A 13,677-nucleotide genomic window follows, 5' to 3' on the forward strand; every position below is an offset into this window, starting at 1 on the left:
ACGGACAGTGTTGCAAAATTGCTCTATTTTTGTTAGCCCTTGAGTCTTTAGCATCGTGGGGCAGCTTTGCAATGCTATGCGCTACACTGCACTGTTTTTCTTCCTTAACGATTTGTCCAACTTACTCTTTTCACTTCTCGTATTGGATGATCCTGAGGTCCTTGTATTTAGACATTTGCAACAATTTTCATCCAAATAAGTCGGACTTTCTCTAATGATTTAGTTTCCTGTAACTCAATCAACCACATTAAATTACACCAAGCAACAATAATACTCTAAATTTGAAAGCAATTAAAGCACATTTCAAGTGCTTTTTAAGGAGGAAATTGGAAAAGCTTGGAGAAGGGGTTATCCTTTCTCCCTATAAATATACTATTATAACCCTTTTAGGGTAAGATTTGTTTTTGCGAAAATGACCTAGCCTCCACTATTCCTCTCTAATCTCTCTTCTTCAAAGAGAATTTCTCTCTTAAAAATTCCTCCACCAAAAATTCTTTGGGCCCACATTTCCAATATTTTTTTATTCCAAGAGAATAACAAGGTAGCCTTAGAGGGGATGTTCTTATTCGTTGAGAAGCTGAGATTGTTCGTGACCTTTAGAGGGGAAAACGTGAAGAAGGAAAAGAATCCACAAGGATGAGTTCATTTCTTCCCTTCTTCTTCATTAAAAGCTTGCTTAGGTTCTTTTGTATGTTTATCCTTTGAGTATTTCCATGAGTTCACTGATTTTAGTTTCTCACAAAATCATTTTCAAAATTGTAAGGTGATCACACGCTTCCATGGGAATTCGATTCCCTTCATAAAGACCCACAACCTTATTCTTTGCACTGTAGAATATTTATTGTCTAAGGATATAACCAATTATTAGTAAGTCAACCTTTCATGAATTGCTCGTAACTACAGTTGGGTCAAATTACCTACCCTTGTAATTACCCCTTACTCTTTAAGTACCACTGATCTCTCTAATGAACAATCAATTTATAGTACAACTATAAACTAACCCTCTTTGGCCAATGAGAGAGTGAGGCCTCATTGTTCAAGATTCGAAATTAGCCCTTAGGGGAACAATTCATCTACTTACCCTAAAGACAGGAAGAGGTAAGTTCCATCTTGTGCAGCTATGTTCCCAACTCCCTACTCGGATAAATACCCAAAATGGTAGGCTTATTGAATCGGAAAATTGGGTTACTTTCACCCATACAAATCAAATGATTACCCTCATAGACGAGTTCATAACTCACTTAGAATTGAGGTCAAGTTACCAATGGTCATCCTATGAAATGTTAAACTCTTTAGTCCGCAGTGTTATAAAGAGAGATCAATCATTTCGTGGTCCTTTTGTATACAAACTCTTTGTATAAGATAACCCCACTTTCATGTCTCCACATAAACAATTTGGATCAAATCGTTTGTAATACTTATAACTCTTGTAATATTTACAAAGTGGGTTGTATCTGTAGTGTCACAAGGATAAGACATCACACCTTATTCATATACTACAGACCATTTAAGTTATTACTTGAACATGATCCACCTGTATATCTACCACATACTATTCAAGTTACATAAAATAACCTTCGATCTTTCCTTAATGGATAATTTCATATATAAAATTATCGATCATTATTTTAAATAACTTATTAACTATGAGGCTTTAGGGCATACATCCCAGCAAGCATGTCTGAACATGTTTCTGTTGATGTGAATGTTGTAGTACTGTTTCTAATGAATCGATTCGATATGGTGAAGAGGGTATTAAAACTCTTCTTGTGACAACCGTTATGGCTGATTAGGAAATTGTGTCTAATGACCCTAACGTTGACAAAAAAGTTACTAGTATAGAGGATGTTTATAATCAAGATGTTGAGTCTCTGAGGATATTGATCTTGTAGGTAGGAAACAAAATTCTTGCCCCTTAACACTACAAATGTTTCTATAAAGATATTGATGATGACATTCCCCTAGCTGAGCTACATTCAAAGAAGAAGGAGAATGTTGAAGTTGAAGTTGAAGTTGAAGTTGATGCTTCTCTTGAGACATCAAAATTTTTTTTTGAAAACACTTCACATGAGGAGGATTCCATCTGGGGTTTACGAAGTAGTTCTGATAATGAGGATATTGGACTTGTTTGTATCACTCATGCTTCAATGAAAGCCAAAGGTAAACAATCTGCTAGTTCCAATCTTTCTTTTGTGCCCCTTAGATGGGGTGTCATTTCATACCAAAGAGGGTGCTAACTTATGGAAGTATGTGGTGAAAAGAAACATTGTTGATGAAAATGAGTCGTCGGAGCACACCAAGAATGTCTTGATCTTATGGAGTTGCTTCTTGATGTTGGCTTGGAACCTACAGTTTTGAATTTGAGGCCTTATTATCCCCAGTTTGTGTAAGAGTTTATTGTGAATTTGACCTTAGAATTTGTTGATCCTGCCAGTCCAGATTTCCAGGAAGTTCATATTAGACGCCATTCATTTGTTATTTCTCTTACCTTAATCAACCAGTTCCTACACAAAAATGTGCTTGAAAACATGACCGAAGAATGTCCTTCCTTGAGGGATTTAGTATTTGAGTTAACTGATGGTGCCCGTTCTTCGTGGTAGAGGAAGGGACAGTTGCTTACTGTCATACTAAGTGTGAAGTATGTCCTTCTCCACAAGATTGGAATCTCAAATTGGTGCCCTCCCACCCCACCTCCCCCCTCCCCCCTCCCACATATCTCATAAGTCAGACCTCTCTATATCTCTTACTACTTTGATTTAACAAATGAGACCCGACTCAATTTAACTATGGGGTGTTTATTCTGAATCAGATAAAGCGTCATATTGTGCCAAAAGCTCTTTGATTACTAATATACTACCTGCCATTGATCTATGGCATTTTATTATTTCAGAAACCTGACTTTCTTACCCTTGCTGAACCCATTGGTTCTCCTCCTAATATTTTCTCTATTTATCCTAAGCTCCTGCAAAGTCATCATATTCCTGATATTGACATCACAACCGCGCCACATCTTGATGGCCCTAGCAAAGCCTTAATTGAATCTTCGTTTGGTAGCCAAATTTTGCATCTATTATCCAATGTCTCTCATGAAATTAAGAACATTTTACATAAACTCCGAGATCATAAGACCGAAATTGATGAAGTGTTGTAGTTGATGTGGGCTACTCTGTCCAGATCTGGTGGGGTTTCATCTACACAAAAGAGGGATTGTTTTTTTTTAAGCCAAAAGGAAGGGGACAATGGGGAGCACAACTTGGTTTTGGTTTTGGTGATTTATGATTCTTCTTTGATGGCGCTGGTTTTGGTAGGTTTTTTGTTGTTGTTGTTGTTTTTAATATATTTGGACTCTGGTTTGCTATAAGACAATTTATTTGATTTTTGTTGTAAAGACCTCTACCTATTCGGTTGTTACTATTGTTGTTTAGACCTTTTTTTTACAGCTCTTATACCGTAGATTGGTTGTTGCTTGATAATTTTTCTTAAAAAATATTAGCCAAAGGGGGAGTTTGTTAGAGATTTGTTTATTGACACTCTATTTTTCTAAGGCATCTTGTGGTGGTTTTGCTGCGATCATAAATGGGGTTTTAGCATCTATATCAGATATTACTAATATATGAAGTATATTTTTTTTCCTAATTTGGAAATTCTATGAGGATATTTATTTCTTTCCTGATCTAGAAAATCACAATAGATATACATTGTCTATTTTCCTTATTTATGGCGCAACTTATTTTTTCTGAATGGAAAATATTTTTTGGAAATTCTTTTCTGGCCATGGTTTTTAAAAGGAGAATATTAGGTTTAATTTAGGGTGCCACATTTATTCATCGTGAGAGAGAGTTTCTATTCTTAGCGGCCGATTTGTGCAATATCATGTTTTGATCTTTGCTCATTGTATCCAATGTGAAATTTCATCAATTACAATTATAAGACATTAAAGATAATTTTTGTCTTAGGGGGAGCCTAAGAGATCACTATAGATAAGAGATTCTCAATCTTAAGGGGAACCTAAAACTTCATTCTTGAGAAGGATTTATCCATCTTAGAGAAGACCTAAGATTCATCAGTGAAGGAAGTTCACTGAGTTACAAGGAAGATAATCAAGCGGAGATGAGTCTCACACACTATCAGAAACCGAAGTGTTCAACATTAATATTAACAAAGGGAGGGGGAGCCTAAGTTCAATAGAGAGGGAGTCTCACATCTAGGAGGAGCCTAGGTGATCTGTGAATTGGGCTCTACATGAGTCACTATAGTGGTTGTTGAATTACAGATAAGTACTATTTTGTAATTGTTTGACTCTTTGATATTAATGGATTATCTTTCCTGAGCACACTACCCTCCAGACGTAGGTGGATTTCATCAAACTGGGTTACCAACATCTGTGTGCCTTTACTTGCTTTCTAGTAGTTGGTTTTGTTAGTTGTTACAGTGCTTGTCTGTGCTTTCTGTTTAACATCTATGTTTCAAGTGACGAGTCATCTTATAGTTTTTTCATCATTGATATCTATTACTCTCCTTTCACTTTCATGCATAATTGAATAATAGTCTATCACATTAGATCTAAGCTAACCCCTCCTCCCCCCCTCCCCCAAGAAAAACATTATATAAAAATCAATCAAATAGTGGCCAAAAGTTCAACAACATTAAGCTTAAACATGCTAGAATAACAAATGCATTAAACATTCCAATAAACAACTAAAACAATTTTAACAATCCATAATCTAATCAAAACTATAAGAACTACAAACTCAGCAACTCATGACTACAATCAAAACTTAGACAACCACTTCATTACAAATACAGAGAAATAAAATAATAAAGAGGGAAGAAGGATCAAGTTGGGCTCTTGATTATCATCATCAAGCTTAGGATCACTCTCCAACATTCTCTTCGATCATCAAGTTCTCTGAAGCTCCAAACATTCATTGCCCCTGTCCAAAAAATGACTCCGGTACGTTTCTGTGGAGTCTATAATCGTTCTCCTTTTCAAATAATGGGAAAACACAATATTTAATAAAAACCAGCCTTGCAATGCATTAAACAAACCTTAGGTCAAACTTTTACCTTCCAAGGGGTATTTTTGTTTCACTTTGATTAGCCTGTTCCAGTCCAATATCTCAATTCTTGCAAATCTAACATATAAATGCATCAACAAACACAAATTATCAACAAAACCAATGAAATTCTAAGTCTAAGAAAGTAGTTTGTTCTTTTCAATTTGACAAATATTTGTTAAAGTTCAAGGACTAAATAGACACAAAGTTAAAAGTTTAGAGAATAAACTTACCATTTAACCTGAAGAATGAGAATAAAAACTTGTGGGATGAGAATGAAATACTCTTTTTGTAGCTTGCATTTATTAAAATTAATTTGAAATAAGATTAAAATAAAGAGGATGGTGTAGGGTGGAATAACCTAGCAAAAGGGTTGGACACTACCAAAGAAGTATGTGTATGAGCAAAAGGGTTGGTGGAAGCATGCATGCTTAACACGTGGCAAATGAGGGAAATGATGATTATATGGGATATAAATTATGTAAAAGATGAATATGTGGGTATTAATATGATTAAGTTTAATATAATGGAATTGTGGAAAGTGATGAAGATGTTGAGGTTGATGCCCTAAATCTCATAGGGTTCTATAGTTTGTATTTGTAATGTACAAACATTTTATTTATATAATAAAATATTTGATGTTTTATTTCAAAATTAGTTGCATTAATCACAAACAAATAAACTAACATCTAAGGTTATCATGTAGCTTAAACATGTATGTATAGACATACGGGTGGATCATGTTTAAGTGATAACCTAAATGGTCTGTAGTAGATGGATAAGACTGAATACCTTATCCTGGTGACACTACGAGTATGGTTCGCTTTGTGTGTGTGGACACGTGAGGTGGATGCATGTAGCAAGAGGTGGATGTAGTTGGTGGAGGCATGCATGCTTAACATGTGGCAATTAAGGGAAATGATGATTGTATGAGATAGAAATTATGTAAAAGATGAATATGTGGGCATTGATGTGATTAAGTTTAATATAATGGAATTGTAGGAAATGATGAAGATATTAAGGTTGATGCCTTAAATCTCATAGGGTTCTATAGTTTGTATTTGTAATGTACAAACATTTTATCTATGTAATAAAATATGTGATGTTTTATTTCGAAATTAGTTGCATTAACCACAAACCAATAAATTAACATCTAGGATTATTTTCGAAAGATTAAATTAAAATATAGTTGTTGGGTTTTTAGGTTCTAACCACTATTATTGAATTTCCAAGATTGAGGCATTTGTTTGAGAGATCAAAGACAGTTTTGGAACAAGTTATACTTTGGGCTTGATTCAAGATTCATCTAAGCGAGGAGAAAGATTAAATTGCTTGCCACTTAGGCATAATTTGAGGTAAGTAATCTTACTACTGGAACTGCCCACGGGCCAGGCATTAGATGTATGCTAACATGTTAAATGAAGGTTATGGTAGAATGACAACAAGAAAGATTGATAGTATAACATGATTAAAGTATGTTTTATTACGAGATTCGAATTATTTATTTGTGCACATAGACACTTGAATGTTAGTATGAGATGGTATGTGCTTCCATTGTTGTATTTGATCTGACGATGTTGAGGTATACATGTATGTTGTAGAACCATGATGTTGAGGTATATGTGTATGTTGTAGAGCCATGATGTTGAGGTTTATATGTATGTCATAGATTCGTACAGTGATGATTATGATGTTGAGTCTGTGCAAATGTCCTTATTGATTAGTTAGATGCCCATTAGATTTTGTGTTTCCTTCGGGATTCACCAGTTTTTGTTTTCTTCGGGATTCACCAGTTTGTGTTTCCTTCGAGATTCACCAGTTTGTGTTTCCTTCGGGACTCACCAGTTTGTGTCTCCTTCGGGATTCACCAGAGGTAGTGGGCATACTTAACTACAGTAGGATGGACTCAGTCTCCTTCTTGTTTCATGTATATATGTGTCCCATGAGGACAAGAGCAGTGTATATGTTTCACCAGAGGTGGGTATCTAGAGGACATAGATGCCTAGCCTGACCCCAGTAGTGGGGTTACTTACGGAGTATTTTATACTCATTCGTTTTCATGTTGTTGTTTCAGGTAAGGGTAGAGATGCACCGGCGATCGACAAGCAGAATTCGTGATCGAGCCACTGGGACTAGTTTTTTACGCTTCTACATCATGAGATTTAAAGTTCTTTTCATGTTTCTCTTAACTTTTAATTTTGATGTTTAAAACTTACTTTTAAGAATTGTTTTTTTAGACTTATTTATTGTCCTTTATGATTTATGGGTACTCTACTATTGTTTTAGTATTTGAATTTAATGAAAGTCTTTTGAACTTGCCTTATTTAATTAGCATTTATTTCACCATAACCGAGTGTCGTTTTGAGTTTCATGCATGCATGTATTTAGTAACGGCCTAACTTAAGTCAGGGGGTCGGGTCGTTACAGTTGGTATCAGAGCCCATGTTTTGGGTTCTGTAGACTGACTTACTACATAAGTCTAGATAGTCCCTGTGGCCCAGTAATGGATCCCTCGTCATCGCCAGGTATGTTCTACTAATGAAAGTTTCAATGCATATATGAGAACAGTGATGTAGTGTTTTAAATGCATGATGTCTGAGAAAGACCTAGAAATAGCTAGTTAACGTATGAATTTATGACAGGACATGGCACCTAAACCTAGAACAAGAAAGACAGTTAGAGAAAAAATACAAGCAGAGAGAGCTAAGAGTAGCCAGACTATTCCAGCAGCTCCAAATCCGCCTGTGACCCAAATTCATGAAAAGAAAATGGAAGCTAGAATTAATGAAGTTGTTGCATCCAATGGGAAAGTTGCAGAAGCTGATTCGTAACACTTTGGCAGGACAGGCTGCCCAAACCCAGGCTCAAGAGGAACCGATGCCACCCGAGCCGTTACAACAGACCCGACTATAGGATAGAGACATGCATGGTCTGTCTCTTGAGGCTAAACATCTGAGGGATTTCCGAAAGTATGACCCTTGCCCCTTTGATTGATCGTTGGGGGACCCCACCAAAGCAGAAATGTGGTTGTCATCTATTGAGACAATATTTCGTTTTATGAGGTGCCCGGAAGAGCACAAGCTTCAATGCGCAGTCTTCATGTTGACTGGTAATGTGGAAATCTGGTGGCGTTCAGCAAAAAGGATGATTGATACTGGTGGTGAACTTGCAACCTGGGAGCAGTTCAAGGAGCGCTTTTATGAGAAGTACTTTTCGGCCAACATCCGATACAACAAACAGGCAAAATTCTTGAACTTGAGGCAGGGAGTTATGTCGGTGGAGGAATACGAGCAGGAATTCAATAAGTTGTCTCGCTTTGCTTCTGAACTGGTAGCCACCGAGGCAGCGAGGACAAATTGATTCATCCAGGGCCTGAGGAGCGGACTGTGAGGGATGGTGCATGCCTTGGATCTCAAGACATATGCTGCAGCACTACGGGCTGCCATGAGGATTGATGCTGACTCCCAGGTGGGAGAGGAATACAGAAGGTCGCTCGGGATTGGAACCTCTGCAGGTCAGAAAAGGAAGGCTGAACAAAAGGCTCTTGAGCATCAACAGAGGAGCCAGAACACAGTGAATGCTTCATGTCAGTGGGGATAACAGGGTTCCCAAGTTGTGACTGGCAGGGAGGATAGGCTAATATGTACCACTTGTGGTAAGCGACATTGAGGACGTTGTCTAGCCGGCTCTGGGATCTATTTTCGATGTGGCTAGAAGGGGTATATGTCAAATAGATGCCCGAAGAGGAACGCGTCTGAACATAGGGGCCAACCCATAAGGTCATTTAAGGGAGGCATGAGTCGTCAGCAATAGCAGGGTAGGGTGTTTTCTACCACTCGACGTGAGGCCGAGAAGTCAGGCACAGTGGTGATAGGTACACTTCCCATTTTAGGGCACCATGCTTTAGTTTTATTTGACTCTAGCTTTTCGCATTCGTTTATATCTACTGTATTTGTGTGGCATGCCATGTTAGACTCAGAACCTTTGCCATTTGCATTGTCCATTTCCAGTCCATCAAAAGAGATCATGTTAGCTACAGAAAAGATAAAAGCATGTCAGATAAAGGTAGCCAATCGCGCATTAGCTGTAACCTTGATAATTTTAGATATGTGCGATTTTGATGTGATATTGGGCATGGATTGGTTAGCTGCTAATCATGCCAGCATAGATTGCTCTCATAAGGAGGTCATCTTTAACCCTCCTACAGGAGCTAGTTTTAAGTTTAAAGGGGTTGGGATCGTATTCCAACCCAAAGTGATTTTCGCATTGAAGGTCAGTAGACTATTCGACCAAGGAGTCTGGGGCTTTATGGTCAGTGTGGTGGACACTAGAGTGACTGAAGTCACCTTGACTTCGGAGCCAGTAGTGAGGGATTTTCCAGACATTTTTCCAGAGGATCTTCCCAGACTGCCCCTGCAGCGAGAGATAGATTTTGCTATTGAGTTGGAGCCAGGCACAACCCCTATTTCGAAGGCTCCATACAAGATGGCCCCGGCAGAGTTGAAGGAACTGAAGGTCCAATTGCAAGAGTTGGACAAAGGTTTCATACGCCCTAGCGTGTCACCACGGGGTGCACCTATTTTGTTTGTAAAAAAGAAGGATGGATCGTTACGTTTGTGCATTGATTATAGAAAGTTGAACAAGGTGACCGTCAAGAACAAGTATCCCCTTCCCAGGATTGATGATTTGTTTGACCAGTTGCAGGGAGCTACGGTATTCTCTAAGATTGATCTCCGGTCAGGATACCACCAGCTAAGAATAAAGGAAAATGACATACCCAAGACAACTTTTCATTCGAGGTATGGACATTATGAGTTCATAGTGATGTCGTTCGGTCTGACGAATGCACCAGTAGTGTTCATGGATTTTATGAATAGAGTGTTCAAGGAATTCCTCGACACCTTTGTGATTGTTTTTATTGATGACATCTTGGTTTATTCCTAGACAGAGATCGAGCATGAGGAGCATTTGTAGAAAGTTTTAGAGACGTTGAGGGCCAATAAGCTGTATGCTAAGTTTTCTAAATGTGAATTTTGGTTGAGGCAGCTGTCCTTTCTAGGGCATGTAGTATCGAAGGAAGGTATCTCTGTGGATCCTGCAAAGGTTGAGGCAGTTACGAGTTGGGCTCGTCCAACCACTGTCAGTGAGTTACACAGTTTCTTAGGGTTAGCAAGCTACTATAGACGATTTGCAAAGGACTTCTCTCGCATAGCCGCCGCATTGACTCAGTTGACCCGGAAGGGAGCAGCATTTGTTTGGAATGAGGCTTGTGAAAACAGTTTCTAGGATCTCAAGCAGAGGTTGGTTTCAGCCCCAGTTCTTACAGTACCGGATGAATCAGGTGGTTTTGTCATTTACAGTGATGCGTCCAAGAATGGGTTGGGATGCGTATTGATGCAGCAGGGCAGAGTAGTTGCTTACGCTTCACGTCAACTAAAGAAGCATGAACAGAATTATCCCACGCACGACATGGAGATAGCAGCAGTGGTTTTTGCTCTCAACATCTGGAGGCATTACTTATATGAAGAGAAGATACAGATCTTCACCGACCACAAGAGTTTAAAGTACTTTTTCACTCAGAAAGAGTTAAACATGAGGCAAAGAAGGTGGTTGGAGCTGGTGAAGGATTATGATTGTGAAATTTTGTACCATCCAGGAAAAGCAAATGTAGTGGCAGATGCTCTAAGCAGAAAGGTGGCTCATTCAACAGCCCTCATTACCAGACAGACTCACTTGTGCAGGGAACTGGAGAGGGCAGAGATTGTAGTGACTGTGGGAAAGGTCATGGCACAGTTAGCACAATTGTCGATGCGACCGAGTCTAAGGCAGAAGATTATTGATGCGCAGCGAAACAACCTTTATCGGGAAGATAGAGTTCGTAGGGTGGAGTCAAGCCAGGATGGCGAATTCTCAGTTTCAACGGAAGGTGGCCTCCTTTATCAGGGGCGTTTGTGCGTGCCAGCAGTTAGTGATATTAAAGATGAGTTGTTTTCAGAGGCTCATAGTTCCTTATTTTCGATTCACCCCAACAGCACCAAGATGTATCAAGAACTGAAACGTTATTACTGGTGGAATTATATGAAAAGAGAGGTTACAGAGTTCGTCAGTAAGTGCTTGGTGTGCCAGCAGGTGAAAGCCTCGAGGCAAAAACCAGCAGGCTTGTTACAGTCATTGAGTGTACCAGAATGGAAGTGGGAGCATGTGTCTATGGACTTCATCGTGGGGTTGCCTCGGACAGTCAAAGGGTTCACTATGATATGGGTTGTGGTAGACAGACTTACAAAGTTAGCACATTTCATACCTGGGAAGTCCACCTTTTCAATGAATAAGTGGGCTCAGATATACATGAAGAAGTGGTGAGATTGCATGGAGTGCCCGTGTCCATCGTGTCGGATAGAGACCCTTGTTTCACGTCTAACTTCTAGAAAAGTCTTCAGGTAGCTTTGGGGACCCGGTTAGACTTCAGTACAGCTTTCCACCCTCAGACTGATGGGCAAACAGAGAGATTGAATCAGATATTGGAAGACATGTGTGCCTGTGCCATAGAGTTTTCAGAAAGCTGGGATGCTCACTTGCATTTAATGGAGTTTGCTTATAATAAGAGCTACCAGTCCACTATTGGGATGTCGCCCTTTGAGGCCTTATATGGGAAGAGTTACAGGTCCCCTGTGTGTTGGGATGAGGTAGGAGAGAGGAAATTGTTAGGACGTGAATTGGGGCAGACCATGAATGAGGCAATACAGAAGATCAGGGCTCGTATGCAAACAGCTCAGAGCAGACAGAAGAGCTATGCCGATGTAAGACGTAAGGACTTGGAATTTGAGATTGGTGTGAAAGTGTTCTTAAAAGTGGCACCCATGAAAGGTATTCTGAGGTTTGGCAGGAAGGGGAAGTTGAGTCCGAGATTCATTAGACCTTTCGTGGTCTTGGAGCGAGTTAGCCCCGTTGTTTATCGATTGGCATTGCCCCCAGCACTGTCTTCAGTTCATAATGTCTTCCATGTTTCGATGCTAAGGAAGTATGTGATAGACCCGTCCCATGTAGTTGACTACGAGCCCTTACAGTTCAATGACAACTTGAGCTACAAGGAGAAGTCTATAGAACTCCTCGCCAGAGAGGTAAAAACATTGCACTGCCGGGAAATTTCTTTTGTGAAAGTCCTGTGGCAAAATCACCAGTCCAAGGAGACTACTTAGGAGCGAGAGAATGAGATGAAGGCCCAATACCCGGAGCTTTTTCAAGAATGAACTTTCGAGGACGAAAGTTCTTTGAGGAGGGAAGAGTGTAACACCCCGCACATTTTTTTAGTAATAATGTAATTTCAGTAACTTTATTATTTGGAATTTCAGTAATTGTTATTAGTTGGAGGGCATTTTTGGAATTTTGGATTTCAAGTGTAAGTGCGGGAATTTAATTGTTGACGTGAAATAATTCAATTTGAAAATTAATGGCAGGAATTAATTTTCTTTTGAAAAGGAAAGGAATTTAATAGTATAAAGTGGAATAAGAAAAGGAATTAAATATAATTATACTTATTTCCTTTTTTAGTTATTATTATTATTATTATTATTTTTTAAAAAAACCCTATTTCCCTTTCTTCCTCACGCATCCGCTGACACCCCCCCTAATTTCTTCTTCCTCCAGCCGAGACCCTAGTCGCCGCCCAGATCGGACGCTGAGCATCTGCCGCGCACCACGCCTCCACAGAATCCCAACTATTCGCGTTCGCACAGCCGTGACACCCACTCCCTCACGTCCGCGTCGTTTCGTCTACCTAATCACGCTGCAAGAAACCTTTGCCGCTTGTCTGTCCTCGCAAGATCCAGCTGCCGACTTGGTTGTCTGTTCGCGCTCACTGACTGACCACCGAAGCCGCTGCCCAGATCTGCTCCAGCCTCAGCTATGCAATCCCCACCTAATCCCATAGCGTCGTCAGTCTCCGTCGTCTCCGTCGAAGCACAACACCGCTCCAGCTGTCCTCGCTTGGCTTGTCACGTCTGGCCGGCGACCTCTTCTTCAGCCTATCACAGCAACCGGAACCCGTGGCCAGTCGCCAAAATTTTGGAACTTAGGTAAGGTTATGTTACTTTTATGGGTTTTCTTGAAGATTTTTTTTATCCATCAAGTTTTGGCTTCATTTATTAATACCCATTGTGTTCTGGCCATAAATTCGAGCACTGGTGGAATTTTAAGGTAGAAGTGTGTTGTCAGGCATTGCGAAGGATTAAGTTGGGTTCGCAAATGAACTTAAGTTCGAAACTAATTTTGGACCAAGCAACGTTTTGGTTAGTATATCAAGCCTTCGAAGGATTAAATTAAAATATAGTTGTTGGGTTTTTAGGTTCTAACCACTATTATTGAATTGCCTAGATTGAGGCATTTGTTTGAGAGATCGAAGCCAGTTTTGGAACAAGCTATACTTTGAGCTTGATTCAAGATTCATCTAAGCGAGGAAAAAGATTAAATTGCTTGCCACTTAGGCGTAATTTGAGGTAAGTAATCTTACTACTGAAACTGCCCACGGACTAGGCATTAGATGTATGCTAGCATGTTAAATGAAGGTTATGGCAGAATGACAACAAGAAAGATTGATAGTATAACATGATTAAAGTATGTTTTA

Source organism: Benincasa hispida, chromosome 2 (genome assembly GCF_027475165.1).
Source record: "Benincasa hispida cultivar pf3 chromosome 2, pf3_genome.v1.1, whole genome shotgun sequence".
Taxonomy (NCBI): domain Eukaryota; kingdom Viridiplantae; phylum Streptophyta; class Magnoliopsida; order Cucurbitales; family Cucurbitaceae; genus Benincasa; species Benincasa hispida.